General features: G+C 60.4%; 1 long non-coding RNA gene across 1 annotated transcript; it reads right to left on the reverse strand.

Moving 5' to 3' along the window:
• Positions 1-2,083: 2,083 nt before the first annotated feature.
• On the reverse strand, positions 2,084-5,170 carry LOC135408888 (uncharacterized). Its single transcript, XR_010427924.1, has 5 exons — positions 5,038-5,170; positions 4,515-4,586; positions 3,262-3,833; positions 2,854-2,965; positions 2,084-2,432 (listed from the first exon to the last, which is right to left on the reverse strand). It is a non-coding gene; the product is annotated as an uncharacterized LOC135408888 (long non-coding RNA).
• Between the last annotated feature and the right edge of the window lie 11,437 nt (positions 5,171-16,607).

Genomic DNA, 16,607 nt, shown 5'->3' on the forward strand with positions numbered 1-16,607 from the left:
GCCGGGCCAGCCCGGGCACTGCGGGGGAAGGCCGGCAGCGCCCAAACCCCGCCGCTTTCCCGGGGGCGTCGCTTGCGAGAGCGCCCCCGAGCGCCGGGCCCCGCCTCACAGTCGCCGCCTGGCGGACACGGCCGGGAGCGGCACTGCAGCCGCGCGCGGCGCCGCAGCCGCGCGCCCCCCCCCACCCCTTGGCGAGACCCGCGGCGCCTTTCGCGAGTACGGGCCTTTCCTCCCTAAAACCTGCCCTTGCCTAGGAAAAGCTGAGCAATTCACAGAGTTGCTGTTTCCAGCCCAGCTTCCCAAAGGATTTCTCTCTCCCGGCAGCACAGACAGGGGCCCCGAGGCAGCGCAGACCCTCCCCGCGGGGGAGGGGGGGGCGCAATGCCAGGGCACATCCGAACCCGGCCCTGCGGCGGCACGCAGGTGCAAGTTTCTCCGCAGAGGCGAGAAACTTGCCTGTCGCTTCCCCTGCCTGCGGTCGCCGATGGCCGCGGGAGAGGCAGAAGAGCGGCCGCGCCCCCCCGCCGCGCCCCCCCACCGCCGCGCCCCCCCACAGCGCCCAGGTTACCCCGGGGACGATCTCCGTCGGATCTGCCGCCGTGGGTCGCTTCCAGGGGGGGAAGGCGGCGGCGCAGCCCCGACAGCATCTCCAGGCCACGGCGGGACCGAGCGGGGCGGGGGCGGGAGCGGGAGCGGGAGCGGAGCGGAGCGGAAGGGGGGCGGTGCCTGGGCTCCTCGCGGCGACCGCCGTCGCCGGTGCCTGCCGCCGCCCACGAACCTGCCGCCCGCGCCCGGCGCCGCCGAGCGCCCCGCCTTGTCCCCACAGCGGGAAGCGGCGCGGCGAGACGGCGCTGCGGGCGCGGGGCGGGGGTCCGGGTGGCGGCGGAGGTCAGGCAACAGGATAAACGCCTCTCTAAAGCGAGGGGGCCTCTCGCCGCCATCTTTAGAGTGGCCTCGGCTAAGTTCCGGTTTTGGCGGCGCCATCTTGAGTGTGGCCTCGGGGCGGACTTCCGGGCCGGGGCCGCCATCTTTAGTGTGGTCGTTCCGGTCCTGGTGGCGCCATCTTTACTGTGGGCTTGGCGGACTTCCGGGCCGGGGCCGCCATCTTTAGTGTGGTCGTTCCGGTCCTGGCGGCGCCATCTTTACTGTGGGCTTGGCGGACTTCCGGGCCGGGGCTTTGGAGGACTTCCGGTCGCTCTCTACTTCCGGGGACCGGGTTTACCCAAATTAGCGTCCCTCCTCGCTAATTTCTGCGCTTTCACCCCGAAAAATCTTCATGTTATTCCCCCCACACACACCCCGGGAGGGACGGGAGACCGCGAGTCCCGCCCTGCCGCCGGAACCGGCCCTTAACTCGACCAGGGAGCGCTGCACCGGCACGAGAGCCACTGCGCATGCGTCGCCGGTCCCTCTCCTGGCTGCCCTCAGTTACCACGTGATCGCCGGCGTCTTTCCAACGACTGCGCACGCGCCGGCGTCGCCACCTTGGCTCCCCCCCCCACCCCGCCGCCCGACCGCCCGGCTTCGCTTTCTTACTGCGGCTCCCCCTCCACTTTTTCGGCTCCCTGGGGTTCCCTCACCCACATTTTGGGGTCCCCTTCTCACATTTGAGGGGTGATGACCCCGCAATTTACGGTTCGGGGGGGGGGGGGAGGAGAGGAAACGGGGTGCCCAAGAAGGGGGTTTTTTGTTTTTTTTTTCTCTTTTATTTCATTTTCATTTTATTTCCTTTTTAGTTTTTTTGCCTTTTTTTTTTTTAATTTTCTTTTCTATTTTATATTTCCTTTTTTATTTCGGTTATTTTTTATTCCCTTTATTTTTCATTTGCTCTCCCAGTGCTCCCCAGTAACACCCAGTGCTCCCCAACAACCACCAGTAACACCCAGTGCTCCCCAAAAATTGACCCCAAACCGACCCAAATCACCCCAAAAGCTGACCCAAAACTGACCCCAAAACCTGACCCAAATCATCCCAAAAGCTGACCCAAAACTGACCCCAATCACCCCAAAAGCTGACCCAAAACTGACCCAAATCACCCCAAACAATGACCCCAAACTGACCCCAAAAACTGACTCAAATCATCCCAAAAACTGACCCAAAACTCTGCATTTATTTGGCATCATTTCCTCTCAAAAACAACATCTCCGATTTAGTTGATTGCTAAAGCCATCATTTTAAAATCATCTCAGGAATCAAAAGGGACTGGAAAACACACAGAAATCATTCCTGCACCCACCAAATCATTAGGAATTGGAACCCGATTCCCTCATCTCTCTCCTTGTTCTTCTTGGCTGGAAAACCTGATGATCCCCGCTGGCTATTTTTAGGCTGCTTTTCTTCCACAGCTCCTTTCCTCCCGGCTGAAACCTCCTGGCATATTCAGGGCTTAGCTGGAGGGAAGCCCCTCTGAAGTATTTCCTCTCGTGGCAATTCTGTGGGATGAAGAAGTAAAAAAAGCACATCAAGAGCTCCTTCTCCCCCCTTCCTTCGCAAACACCCTCCCAGTTTGTCCTTGGCAGCTCCATCCCCCCGGCACCCGCACCCGACGCTTCGGCTCCGCTGGCAAAGGGACAGCAAGTGCACAAGCAAGTTCAGTGCTGGGCAGGGGCTCCCTGGGGAACGGCACTTCAGTGCTTTAGTCCGTGGCCTTTCCTGCTGCCCTCCCTCCTGGAAGCAGAGGATGACCCGGCCCTTGTTTCTCCCACGCTCGCAGACCCAGGTCCTGCTCCCTTGGCCCCACTTTTCTTAGCAGACCCGGCATCATTTCCCAGGGTCCCCAGGAAACTTCTGCACTTGACCCATTGCTAAGTGCAGAGCACAGGGCAAGGGAAGGACAAATTTCTTGGCACCCACCCCCTGGAATTTTCCTTCTCCGCAGCACGCTCCCGTTCCCGCTGTCTCTGGAGGTGCCCGCACGAGTCCTCCTTCTCCCAGCACCTCAGAGAATGTCCTTTTCACCCAGGTCCTGCTTACCGTCGGCCAACAAAACACGCTGACAACATTTTTCAGGATGCCAGTGGAGAGATATTAGAGCACACTGCACAGGGAAGCTGAGCCTGCCCCATCCCTGCACGTGTTCCAGGCCAGGCTGGACGGGACTCGGAGCAACCGGGGACAGTGGAAGGTGTCCCTGCCCACGGAAGACAGGCTGGCCTTTGAAGGTCCCCTTCAAACCAAATGGCTCTGGGATTCCCCTCCAAAATCACTACCAAAGGGACACAGCAATCAAAGCAGAGGGACTGCACTCCCAGCTTTTCTTACCTGCAGGCACACACAGCACAGCAGCTTGCTAAAGGTAAGGTTTCTATCTGCACAGAAACCCAGCAATGAACACCTGCTCTAAGGGGACAGAAAGCTGCTTGTGGATCCCAGACACAGGACAGACTCCATCAGCACCTACTCGCCTCATCTAAGGAACAGTGCAGCCAACAGCAGAGCTTTCTCATATTCTGATCTGACTGTTTCGCCTTTTCTAAAGTATTTCATTATTTCTAGTAGGTCCACTGCTTTAGCTACACAGCGGGGTTTCTTCCAAACCTGTGACTGACACAGGACGAGCTGAGTGTGACCAATCCCACAGGAACTAAAGCCCTGCTCCTCTAACATGGAGCTGCTTTCACATTTCTGCTGTGAGGACAAAGAAGCACTGTACTACTTCACAAGGCAAACTCTTCAGAAAACTTCTGCAGTAAACTTTATCTTCCTGGGGAGGTACCTGCCAGTGTGCTGCCCTGCACACACACGCTGCCCATGTCCTTCCACAAGTGTTCCAGCTGCTCTCTCTTTTGTTTATTTTGAGCTTTCTCCCGTAGACAAAGATTTACATGTGGATTCTGAGAACATTTAAAACATCAGGAGAAGAGAAACCTCACCCAAACCCAGCAGCCTGTCCCCCAGTCAGAGAGCAGAAGTCACTACGCAGGTCTTACATTTCAACTCAGGTTACACAGAACTTCTGACTAAGCATGGAAAGCAACCTCCAGTCAGGTGGGATTCTAGGACGTTTTCAGCAGCGCCGGGAAGCCAAACTCTGTGTAGCTGTGCCTGCAGAGAACTGTCCTTTGGACAGCCAGAACTCAAGGTGAGCAGAGCTACTGATTTTGGCACTGCAATTCAGTCTTTCTTACTAAGTCAAACTAGTACTCTTCACTGGTGCAGGAAGATACAGGGATAGTCTCAACAAATCCCTTTGGAAATTTATTTTTAAGAACTCTCTGTCCATCTGAATGGAAGACACAATCTTATTTCCCAATCATTTTCACACAATTAGCTCAAATACTAGCACTAAACCAGTGAGCAACATCTGTTTTACAAAATCTTTAGTTTTGTAAAGATATGCTCCACCACATCTAGGAAAAAAAAGGCAAATGGTGGACTCCTTCAGGACAGGAGTTTTCCCACAGTGAGTACGACTAGTAAATGACATGTTAGACCCTCTCAACATAAAGGCAATTGTGTGCACAAAAGTGACCCAAGATACACTGTTCAGGTGTAAAACAGCTAAAAACACTTACCAGTGTTTTTCTCGGGCGCTCGTATTCTGGCCGATACTCTCTGAAAAGGTGAATAAAGGGAGTGCATTCAGTCTGAAAAACACATGATTTGTATTGCATAAGGATCATCCTGGAGGCTTCTTTTTACTCACAAAAAAAAGTTTTCTCTAGGCTTTCATGTTTGAGAGACATTTCAGAAAGACAGTACTTTTTTCCCCAGATTTGGATTCTGAAACCAATGGATGCAAAATCAATGAACATACTTCATTAAAACAGCAACAATTCAAAACTTGGTATGGAACTACAAGAAAAAAATTACTTCACAGACTTGCTGGCACAGATAGCTTTTACTTTTTCACGGAACAGCACAAAAATTCATCTCTGAATAGTTCCTTTTTACTGCTGCTTTTTATGCTGATACTAGACACCCTAAGCTACCTTGGCTATGGCAACTGTGCACTCCTTCAAATCAAAGGAGCAGACTCATGAATCAGGACCTTCAGGAAGTGGTCACTGGGTCGCGGACCAGAAGTTATCCCCTTACCTCTCCTATTCATCTACAGCTTTAGAAAGCTGGGTAAAAATCTCCCCCAGTCCTGTGCCAAACACTGCAGAAACACCAACCACCTGGAAAAGAGAACACACCAGAACTAGAGAGTAACTGAGCCAGATTTTTAATACAGAAAAAAAACCAAAATAAAAACAAACAAACAAACAATCCCCCACAACGACAACAAAAAAAATCAACACCACCGAAAAACCCAACAACAACAAACTACTAATCTAAACCTAACAACACCCATTTAATCAGCACAGTGGCCTAAGAGTGGGCAGTAACACTTCTGCTTCTGTCCAGCCCGCTTTCAAACTCTTCCTCCACTTGCTGTTCATGTTTGTTACTTCTGCTTTTTGGTTGTCGGTGATTTTGTGTTTGGTGAGTTGTTAGGGCATTTTGGGGGGCGTTTCTTTGGGGAAGGAGGTTTGTTTGGTATTTTGTAACACTGTAGGGCAATTCAAAAGAAAGGTCAAGTCTTTCTGCTGTTTACTTGTTTATTGTTAATAACCCAAGTTCTCATTCTGCATCTAGGGTTATACGTGGTTAGCAAGTATCAGTGTACTAGAATTAAAGTGCAAAAGAGACAACAAGAACTGACCTTTTGGCTCTGAAATAGTCTAATACTTTTTATTTAGCCAAAGCACATTTAAAAGGTCCCCAGAACAGCAAGAGAGGGAGAATTTAATCAGTTGCTATGACAATACATTCAAAATGCACATCTACTTTCTAATTTCAACTTGTCTCTCATTACACTTCTGGCCATTTGTTCTGCTTGTATTAAATCAATTCTCTAAAAATACCTTGAATTAAGACTATTACCAGCCAGAATCCTACACCCTCTAACGAAAATTCTCCCTCTTTTTCATAGGCAAGACAGTCTCAACTACTGACTTCCAAATGGAAGACCTTTCCCAACACAGCCTTGCATTTGATCATTAATACAGTAAATATGCAGACAGCTCTCCAAAGGATTTTAAGCATTAAGGCCAGGCGCTGTGCCAATATATATAAATATTTATACTTTCCCTGCACTTCAGTACAAGCTGCCTTTTACTCCGTAATCCTCCTCATATGACCTGCTCTCCATCCAGTGCTCCAACAGTCCTGACAGGCAGATAAACATGACCTGATCAGCAAATAAGGAACAGGAAGTATGTTAGTTCTGTATATGGGACCACTACAATCCCTTTTGAAATTCTGTATATTGTTCCACATAGGACACTCACAATAGTTTTGGTTTGGCTCTGTTATCATTATCTACATGAATGGAATCATTTCGTTCCTGTAATATCCACACAGCCGAGAAGGCTTGCTTTTTCTTTAGTAAAAGCTGATGACAAACACAATCAGCTAAAACCTTTAGCACAGACTATGGGATCATTAACAGCCTCCAGTGTATACTGTTGTCAGAGAAACAATTAATTTGTCCTCTCAAAACCTGGTTGAGTGGAATAACAATCTTCTTCTTGCACAAGCAAATATAAAGGGTTTTTTTGTTCATTTATTTGCTTTGGAGATTCTTTCCCTTCTTCCTATGCAGTACATTGCCCAACTGTACTTGACACTTTCAGAACAAGGAAAATTACCTCAGGTGGGAAATGCTGCAGCAAAGAACACTGCCTCTTACCAGCCTATCTGAGCTTTCATCTTGTGATTAATCACAGTTCAATATTAAATTATTCAGGCTGCCATTCAGTGTGACAAGCTGCAGTGTAACAAGCTGCAGCGTGACCTCAACACAGGTCATCAACAGATTACAGTTCCAAAGGGCAGTGCAAAGCCCCTTTACAGAAGGACAGAATGGTGGGGGTTGGACAATACCTCTGGAGATCATCTAGTCCAGTCTCTCCTGCTCAAAAAGCGGGATTAGGCAGAAGAGGTTGCTCACAACTTTGCCTGAGCAAAAGTGTTTTAAGCATCTCCAGGGATGGAGACTCCACAATTTCTCTGGACCAGTCCAGAGGAGAACTTCTTAAGTTATTGTTTTCAGTGGGAAGGTAGGGACAGAAACAAGCGATCCCAAAACTTCAAACTCATCCCCACAGCGGTCCAGAGCAGCTCGAGACCAGGCTCCTGCCTTCCCAGGGCCAGGCTCTTCTCTCTGCCAGGCACCCACCAGCCGGGCACTGCCCTGCCCGGCGGCCCCGAGCGCTTCAGGCGCCGGCCCGGCCAACGCCTCGCTCTGCGCGGGCGCCGCTTCCAAAATCACTACCCAAGAGACACAGCAATCAAAGCAGAGGGACTGCACTCCCAGCTTTTCTTACCTGCAGGCACACACAGCACAGCACGTTGGACATAAAAGCCACAGGGTTAGTCCTGCCAGAGGCGTCCGGCACACCCACGGCGACCGAAGGAAAACAGGGAGCCTGGGAACACGGAGTAAAAGACACCTTAATTAGGACTACACTGAGCACTAGCCAGGTCATTCCCACAGACAGCTTCACCGTCCAGTCACACAAAAAGCACTGACCTACCAGGGCCCCAGTTAGGATGGCTCCTGACGCTGACACCTCCCTTTGCCCCGGGGGATCAAGAAGAACATCCCTGGGAAGAAGTCACCCCCAACAACAAAAAGGCAAAATTAGTGAAGCACGGGGTCCTCTTCTGACTAGATTGCCACCAGCATTCAATAGCAAATGCCACGACTATTCTGTTACAGACGAGAAAACCCTGTTCTCCCAAACAAACAGCGAGGAGATTTATGGGCACGCCTGGAAATTTCCTGGGAGGAACTTTTTGTAACTAAGGAGCAGGTGCTGTCTTGAGTTGAAGGCGTCAATTTGACAGACACTTAGCACAGCAAACTCTTCAGCAGAGCAATTAATTGCTGCCTATTTGAACAGCAGGGGAGAGAAAATGACAGTCGAAGGGAAGACAAGAAAAGCAGAACTGCAATCAGCAGCCTTTTCTTCCATCTCTCCCGAGAAGGTCTAGTTTGTCTGTTCTAATAATTCTATGCCCTTTTCTACAGGAAACTTAGACCAAGGCTGAAAAAACAACTAGAAAACACGGAGAGAAGCTTTTTAGAATTTCACGTGATTTTCCCAAACCGATCCCAGAAAAGCAGAACTCGGTAGAATGTACTCACCTCGAGGCCTTTGGTCTTTTTTTCCATAAGCTTCGTCACCTGATTGAAAAAGCAGAGTAGACTCGGTATTTAGGCTCACAACAGGAAAACTTCCCCGTCGTTTCCTCAAAGAAACTACATTAATCTGCACAGCTGCAGGCGCGTCTCCAGCTGTTAAAGCCTTTCAGCTTTTCAGAGGGTGAGAATGCCCTGCTAGGGAAGGCTGAAAAATGCTCGGAGCCTGCACAGGTCAAAGAGCCCCTTGATTTTGTCTGTGTTCCAGTCCCTGGCTAAAGAAACGGCAGAACAAGCGCAGCTGTTGCTTGCCTTTTCCCTCAGAGGTTTTGCCAGGCGCCGGGCCAGCCCGGGCGCTCCGGGGGAAGGCCGGCAGCGCCCAAACCCCGCCGCTTTCCCGGGGGCGTCGCTTGCGAGAGCGCCCCCGAGCGCCGGGCCCCGCCTCACAGTCGCCGCCTGGCGGACACGGCCGGGAGCGGCACTGCAGCCGCGCGCGGCGCCGCAGCCGCGCGCCCCCCCCCACCCCTTGGCGAGACCCGCGGCGCCTTTCGCGAGTACGGGCCTTTGTTCCCTAAAACCTGCCCTTGCCTAGGAAAAGCTGAGCAATTCACAGAGTTGCTGTTTCCAGCCCAGCTTCCCAAAGGATTTCTCTCTCCCGGCAGCACAGACAGGGGCCCCGAGGCAGCGCAGACCCTCCCCGCGGGGGAGGGGGGGGCGCAATGCCAGGGCACATCCGAACCCGGCCCTGCGGCGGCACGCAGGTGCAAGTTTCTCCGCAGAGGCGAGAAACTTGCCTGTCGCTTCCCCTGCCTGCGGTCGCCGATGGCCGCGGGAGAGGCAGAAGAGCGGCCGCGCCCCCCCGCCGCGCCCCCCCACCGCCGCGCCCCCCCCCAGCGCCCAGGTTACCCCGGGGACGATCTCCGTCGGATCTGCCGCCGTGGGTCGCTTCCAGGGGGGGGAAGGCGGCGGCGCAGCCCCGACAGCATCTCCAGGCCACGGCGGGACCGAGCGGGGCGGGGACGGGGGCGGGAGCGGGAGCGGAGCGGAGCGGAGCGGAAAGGGGGCGGTGCCTGGGCTTCTCGCGGCGACCGCCGTGCTCCGCGGCGCCGAGAGGGGGCTGCCGTCGCCGGTGCCTGCCGCCGCCCACGAACCTGCCGCACGCGCCCGGCGCCGCCGAGCGCCCCGCCTTGTCCCCACAGCGGGAAGCGGCGCGGCGAGACGGCGCTGCGGGCGCGGGGCGGGGGTCCGGGTGGCGGCGGAGGTCAGGCAACAGGATAAACGCCTCTCTAAAGCGAGGGGGCCTCTCGCCGCCATCTTTAGAGTGGCCTCGGCTAAGTTCCGGTTTTGGCGGCGCCATCTTGAGTGTGGCCACGGGGCGGACTTCCGGGCCGGGGCCGCCATCTTTAGTGTGGTCGTTCCGGTCCTGGTGGCGCCATCTTTACTGTGGGCTTGGCGAGCTTCCGGGCCGGGGCCGCCATCTTTAGCGTGGTCGTTCCGGTCCTGGCGGCGCCATCTTTACTGTGGGCTTGGCGGACTGCCGCGCCGGGGCTTTGGAGGACTTCCGGTCGCTCTCTACTTCCGGGGACCGGGTTTACCCAAATTAGCGTCCCTCCTCGCTAATTTCTGCGCTTTCACCCCAAAAAATCTTCATGTTATTCCCCCCACACACACCCCGGGAGGGACGGGAGACCGCGAGTCCCGCCCTGCCGCCGGAACCGGCCCTTAACTCGACCAGGGAGCGCTGCACGGGCCGAGAACCACCGCGCATGCGTCGCCGGTCCCTCTCCTGGCTGCCCTCAGTTACCACGTGATCGCCGGCGTCTTGCCAACGACTGCGCACGCGCCGGCGTCGCCACCTTGGCTCCCCCCCCCACCCCGCCGCCCGACCGCCCGGCTTCGCTTTCTTACTGCGGCTCCCCCTCCACTTTTTCGGCTCCCTGGGGTTCCCTCACCCACATTTTGGGGTCCCCTTCTCACATTTGAGAGGTGATGACCCCGCAATTTACGGTTCCGGGGGGGAGGGAGAAGAGGAAATGGGGTGCCCAAAAAGGGTGTTTTTTTTTTTTCTTTTCTCTTTTATTTCATAATCATTTTAATTCCTTTTTAGTTTTTTTGCCTCTTTTTTTTTATTTTCTTTTGTTTTTTATATTTCCAGGTGGCGGCGGAGGTCAAGCAACAAGATAGAGTGGTCCCGCCCACTCGCAGGACCCCCACACCTCCACACCACCCCCCAACTTCAGCCGCTCTCACCGCGGCGTCTTCCCGCGCCGGCGCTGCCGTCCCGCGCGACGCCTCTTCCGCTCTCTTCTCCGACGGCTTCTGCCAGGGCGGGAGGAGGCAGGTGGGCCCGAGAAACACCAGCTCCTCCCTACCAAGGCAACCCGGACCCCACGCCCCCGGAGGCACATCTCCAAGACCCTCCCCGCCCACCCACAGGCCCCCCCACTTCCCCCCACAAAACTCTCCAAGCTTCACTTGGACTCACCACGGCGACGCACGGCGCAGTCCCACCCGCTGCGGGGAGCCGGGCCCTCTGGGCAAAGGCAGCTGGGCACGCGAAGCAGCGGCCAAAGAGGCTGCCGCCCTGCTTACAGGGGGCTCCGGCCGCTGCCTGGACCACAAAGGGCCTGGGACACCAGGGCACTGACCCCGACTTACAGGGGGGCCCTGGGCCCAAAGGCCTACGGAGGCTCCTTCTCTCCGCTTCGGGGGGCACCTGACCCGCTCCCCGCTAACGGGGCGGTCGCCCCGCACAGGCTGCCAGCTGAGGGAGCGCAAAGGCTCCCAGACCCGGACCCTGCTTACAGGCGGGTCCACACCCAGGGAGCCACGGAGCTCGGCCTTCCCCCGCGGCATCAAGTACCTGGCTCAAGGGCCAGGCACTGGGGCTCGTGGCCTAAGGCCCTGAGCTGGGCCCCGAGGGCAGGGAGGGCACACGCCCAGCCCCACGCCCGTGAGAGGCCGGGGGACCCCGCGGGACACCCGCCTGATTACAGGGGGTCCCTCCAACCGCCCGCCGAGCAGGGGGGACGCACAAAGCCCCACTTAGGGGGCCGCCCCCCCCGAGGCCCGGCACTCCCAGCAACGGCCTCGCGGCCTAAGGCCGGCAGGGACAGGGCCCCAGCCCCGAGGACGGGGGGGGGGCCCACGCTGGCACATCGCCAGCAGGACCGGCGGCCCCGCGGCGCCACTAACGGGCTTCGCTCCGTCCTCGGGAACAGGGGGCGAGCCCGAGGCTCTCCTCTCCTGCTCGGCAGCGGGGCTGACTCCCCACGGGTTGGCACACAGAGCCCCTCTTTCCCTCCTGGGAAGTCTAAGCTACGCTGCCTACATCTCTACGGGGGCTACAGGAGGGACCAGCTCGCTCGCTCGCTCACTCACACCGACGGGACAAGGACACAAAGGGGGAACGTCCCAGAAGAGGGAGCAAGCTCTGTGCGCCAAGCCGTGGGGAGCCGGCCCTGCCGCCGAGCAGGGGAGGAGAGCCTCGGGCTCGCCCCCTGTTCCCGAGGACGGAGAGAAGCCCGTTAGTGGCCCCGGGCTGCGCGCGGGCCAGAAGGGCCTCGGCGTGCTGAGGGGCAAGGGACACAGGCCGTGACACACCCCGACTATGGGGGGTCACTCTGGCCAGGGGCCGCCAGCAGGCACCAAAGGTGCCAAGGGAAAAAGCCCTGCCCCGCTTACGGGGCGGGCGGGCCGGGGGTCGGGAGAGCTCCGTGTCCCCCCTCGGGCGCGGAGGCGGGCACTCTCGCCCTCCTTACAGGGCGGTTGCCCCTCTCTCCGGGCAGCCACAGGAGCGCGATGGCAAAAGGCCAACGCCAAGCAAAGCAAAGGACCCAGCCCTGCTTACAGGGAGGTCCGCCCAGCGCCAAGCCGGCCGGCGCAGCCGGAAGCTGCCCGCCGGACTCTTTGGGATCCCTGCCCCGGGGATGCCAAGGGAGGGGCCTTTGCCCAGAGGGCCTTTCTCCCGCCCCCTCTTGAGCGCGAAGCCGACGCTCTTCTTCCTCGCTCTTGCCTCGCCGTCCCGCTCCACGGCTCTGCTTTCTTCTCGGAGGGCTCCTGCCAAGGCAGGAGGACGCAGCTCGGACTCAGAAGCTCCGAGTCCTTGCACCGAAGGAAAGCAGGACCCAGGGGCAGCTGCCCCAGCCACCACCCGCCCGCCCACTCGCAGGACCCCCACACCTCCACACCACCCCCCAACTTCAGCCGCTCTCACCGCGGCGTCTTCCCGCGCCGGCGCTGCCGTCCCGCGCGACGCCTCTTCCGCTCTCTTCTCCGACGGCTTCTGCCAGGGCGGGAGGAGGCAGGTGGGCCCGAGAAACACCAGCTCCTCCCTACCAAGGCAACCCGGACCCCACGCCCCCGGAGGCACATCTCCAAGACCCTCCCCGCCCACCCACAGGCCCCCCCACTTCCCCCCACAAAACTCTCCAAGCTTCACTTGGACTCACCACGGCGACGCACGGCGCAGTCCCACCCGCTGCGGGGAGCCGGGCCCTCTGGGCAAAGGCAGCTGGGCACGCGAAGCAGCGGCCAAAGAGGCTGCCGCCCTGCTTACAGGGGGCTCCGGCCGCTGCCTGGACCACAAAGGGCCTGGGACACCAGGGCACTGACCCCGACTTACAGGGGGGCCCTGGGCCCAAAGGCCTACGGAGGCTCCTTCTCTCCGCTTCGGGGGGCACCTGACCCGCTCCCCGCTAACGGGGCGGTCGCCCCGCACAGGCTGCCAGCTGAGGGAGCGCAAAGGCTCCCAGACCCGGACCCTGCTTACAGGCGGGTCCACACCCAGGGAGCCACGGAGCTCGGCCTTCCCCCGCGGCATCAAGTACCTGGCTCAAGGGCCAGGCACTGGGGCTCGTGGCCTAAGGCCCTGAGCTGGGCCCCGAGGGCAGGGAGGGCACACGCCCAGCCCCACGCCCGTGAGAGGCCGGGGGACCCCGCGGGACACCCGCCTGATTACAGGGGGTCCCTCCAACCGCCCGCCGAGCAGGGGGGACGCACAAAGCCCCACTTAGGGGGCCGCCCCCCCCGAGGCCCGGCACTCCCAGCAACGGCCTCGCGGCCTAAGGCCGGCAGGGACAGGGCCCCAGCCCCGAGGACGGGGGGGGGGCCCACGCTGGCACATCGCCAGCAGGACCGGCGGCCCCGCGGCGCCACTAACGGGCTTCGCTCCGTCCTCGGGAACAGGGGGCGAGCCCGAGGCTCTCCTCTCCTGCTCGGCAGCGGGGCTGACTCCCCACGGGTTGGCACACAGAGCCCCTCTTTCCCTCCTGGGAAGTCTAAGCTACGCTGCCTACATCTCTACGGGGGCTACAGGAGGGACCAGCTCGCTCGCTCGCTCACTCACACCGACGGGACAAGGACACAAAGGGGGAACGTCCCAGAAGAGGGAGCAAGCTCTGTGCGCCAAGCCGTGGGGAGCCGGCCCTGCCGCCGAGCAGGGGAGGAGAGCCTCGGGCTCGCCCCCTGTTCCCGAGGACGGAGAGAAGCCCGTTAGTGGCCCCGGGCTGCGCGCGGGCCAGAAGGGCCTCGGCGTGCTGAGGGGCAAGGGACACAGGCCGTGACACACCCCGACTACGGGGGGTCACTCTGGCCAGGGGCCGCCAGCAGGCACCAAAGGTGCCAAGGGAAAAAGCCCTGCCCCGCTTACGGGGCGGGCGGGCCGGGGGTCGGGAGAGCTCCGTGTCCCCCCTCGGGCGCGGAGGCGGGCACTCTCGCCCTCCTTACAGGGCGGTTGCCCCTCTCTCCGGGCAGCCACAGGAGCGCGATGGCAAAAGGCCAACGCCAAGCAAAGCAAAGGACCCAGCCCTGCTTACAGGGAGGTCCGCCCAGCGCCAAGCCGGCCGGCGCAGCCGGAAGCTGCCCGCCGGACTCTTTGGGATCCCTGCCCCGGGGATGCCAAGGGAGGGGCCTTTGCCCAGAGGGCCTTTCTCCCGCCCCCTCTTGAGCGCGAAGCCGACGCTCTTCTTCCTCGCTCTTGCCTCGCCGTCCCGCTCCACGGCTCTGCTTTCTTCTCGGAGGGCTCCTGCCAAGGCAGGAGGACGCAGCTCGGACTCAGAAGCTCCGAGTCCTTGCACCGAAGGAAAGCAGGACCCAGGGGCAGCTGCCCCAGCCACCACCCGCCCGCCCACTCGCAGGACCCCCACACCTCCACACCACCCCCCAACTTCAGCCGCTCTCACCGCGGCGTCTTCCCGCGCCGGCGCTGCCGTCCCGCGCGACGCCTCTTCCGCTCTCTTCTCCGACGGCTTCTGCCAGGGCGGGAGGAGGCAGGTGGGCCCGAGAAACACCAGCTCCTCCCTACCAAGGCAACCCGGACCCCACGCCCCCGGAGGCACATCTCCAAGACCCTCCCCGCCCACCCACAGGCCCCCCCACTTCCCCCCACAAAACTCTCCAAGCTTCACTTGGACTCACCACGGCGACGCACGGCGCAGTCCCACCCGCTGCGGGGAGCCGGGCCCTCTGGGCAAAGGCAGCTGGGCACGCGAAGCAGCGGCCAAAGAGGCTGCCGCCCTGCTTACAGGGGGCTCCGGCCGCTGCCTGGACCACAAAGGGCCTGGGACACCAGGGCACTGACCCCGACTTACAGGGGGGCCCTGGGCCCAAAGGCCTACGGAGGCTCCTTCTCTCCGCTTCGGGGGGCACCTGACCCGCTCCCCGCTAACGGGGCGGTCGCCCCGCACAGGCTGCCAGCTGAGGGAGCGCAAAGGCTCCCAGACCCGGACCCTGCTTACAGGCGGGTCCACACCCAGGGAGCCACGGAGCTCGGCCTTCCCCCGCGGCATCAAGTACCTGGCTCAAGGGCCAGGCACTGGGGCTCGTGGCCTAAGGCCCTGAGCTGGGCCCCGAGGGCAGGGAGGGCACACGCCCAGCCCCACGCCCGTGAGAGGCCGGGGGACCCCGCGGGACACCCGCCTGATTACAGGGGGTCCCTCCAACCGCCCGCCGAGCAGGGGGGACGCACAAAGCCCCACTTAGGGGGCCGCCCCCCCCGAGGCCCGGCACTCCCAGCAACGGCCTCGCGGCCTAAGGCCGGCAGGGACAGGGCCCCAGCCCCGAGGACGGGGGGGGGGCCCACGCTGGCACATCGCCAGCAGGACCGGCGGCCCCGCGGCGCCACTAACGGGCTTCGCTCCGTCCTCGGGAACAGGGGGCGAGCCCGAGGCTCTCCTCTCCTGCTCGGCAGCGGGGCTGACTCCCCACGGGTTGGCACACAGAGCCCCTCTTTCCCTCCTGGGAAGTCTAAGCTACGCTGCCTACATCTCTACGGGGGCTACAGGAGGGACCAGCTCGCTCGCTCGCTCACTCACACCGACGGGACAAGGACACAAAGGGGGAACGTCCCAGAAGAGGGAGCAAGCTCTGTGCGCCAAGCCGTGGGGAGCCGGCCCTGCCGCCGAGCAGGGGAGGAGAGCCTCGGGCTCGCCCCCTGTTCCCGAGGACGGAGAGAAGCCCGTTAGTGGCCCCGGGCTGCGCGCGGGCCAGAAGGGCCTCGGCGTGCTGAGGGGCAAGGGACACAGGCCGTGACACACCCCGACTACGGGGGGTCACTCTGGCCAGGGGCCGCCAGCAGGCACCAAAGGTGCCAAGGGAAAAAGCCCTGCCCCGCTTACGGGGCGGGCGGGCCGGGGGTCGGGAGAGCTCCGTGTCCCCCCTCGGGCGCGGAGGCGGGCACTCTCGCCCTCCTTACAGGGCGGTTGCCCCTCTCTCCGGGCAGCCACAGGAGCGCGATGGCAAAAGGCCAACGCCAAGCAAAGCAAAGGACCCAGCCCTGCTTACAGGGAGGTCCGCCCAGCGCCAAGCCGGCCGGCGCAGCCGGAAGCTGCCCGCCGGACTCTTTGGGATCCCTGCCCCGGGGATGCCAAGGGAGGGGCCTTTGCCCAGAGGGCCTTTCTCCCGCCCCCTCTTGAGCGCGAAGCCGACGCTCTTCTTCCTCGCTCTTGCCTCGCCGTCCCGCTCCACGGCTCTGCTTTCTTCTCGGAGGGCTCCTGCCAAGGCAGGAGGACGCAGCTCGGACTCAGAAGCTCCGAGTCCTTGCACCGAAGGAAAGCAGGACCCAGGGGCAGCTGCCCCAGCCACCACCCGCCCGCCCACTCGCAGGACCCCCACACCTCCACACCACCCCCCAACTTCAGCCGCTCTCACCGCGGCGTCTTCCCGCGCCGGCGCTGCCGTCCCGCGCGACGCCTCTTCCGCTCTCTTCTCCGACGGCTTCTGCCAGGGCGGGAGGAGGCAGGTGGGCCCGAGAAACACCAGCTCCTCCCTACCAAGGCAACCCGGACCCCACGCCCCCGGAGGCACATCTCCAAGACCCTCCCCGCCCACCCACAGGCCCCCCCACTTCCCCCCACAAAACTCTCCAAGCTTCACTTGGACTCACCACGGCGACGCACGGCGCAGTCCCACCCGCTGCGGGGAGCCGGGCCCTCTGGGCAAAGGCAGCTGGGCACGCGAAGCAGCGGCCAAAGAGGCT

This window comes from Pseudopipra pipra, unplaced genomic scaffold (genome assembly GCF_036250125.1).
Source record: "Pseudopipra pipra isolate bDixPip1 unplaced genomic scaffold, bDixPip1.hap1 HAP1_SCAFFOLD_82, whole genome shotgun sequence".
Taxonomy (NCBI): domain Eukaryota; kingdom Metazoa; phylum Chordata; class Aves; order Passeriformes; family Pipridae; genus Pseudopipra; species Pseudopipra pipra.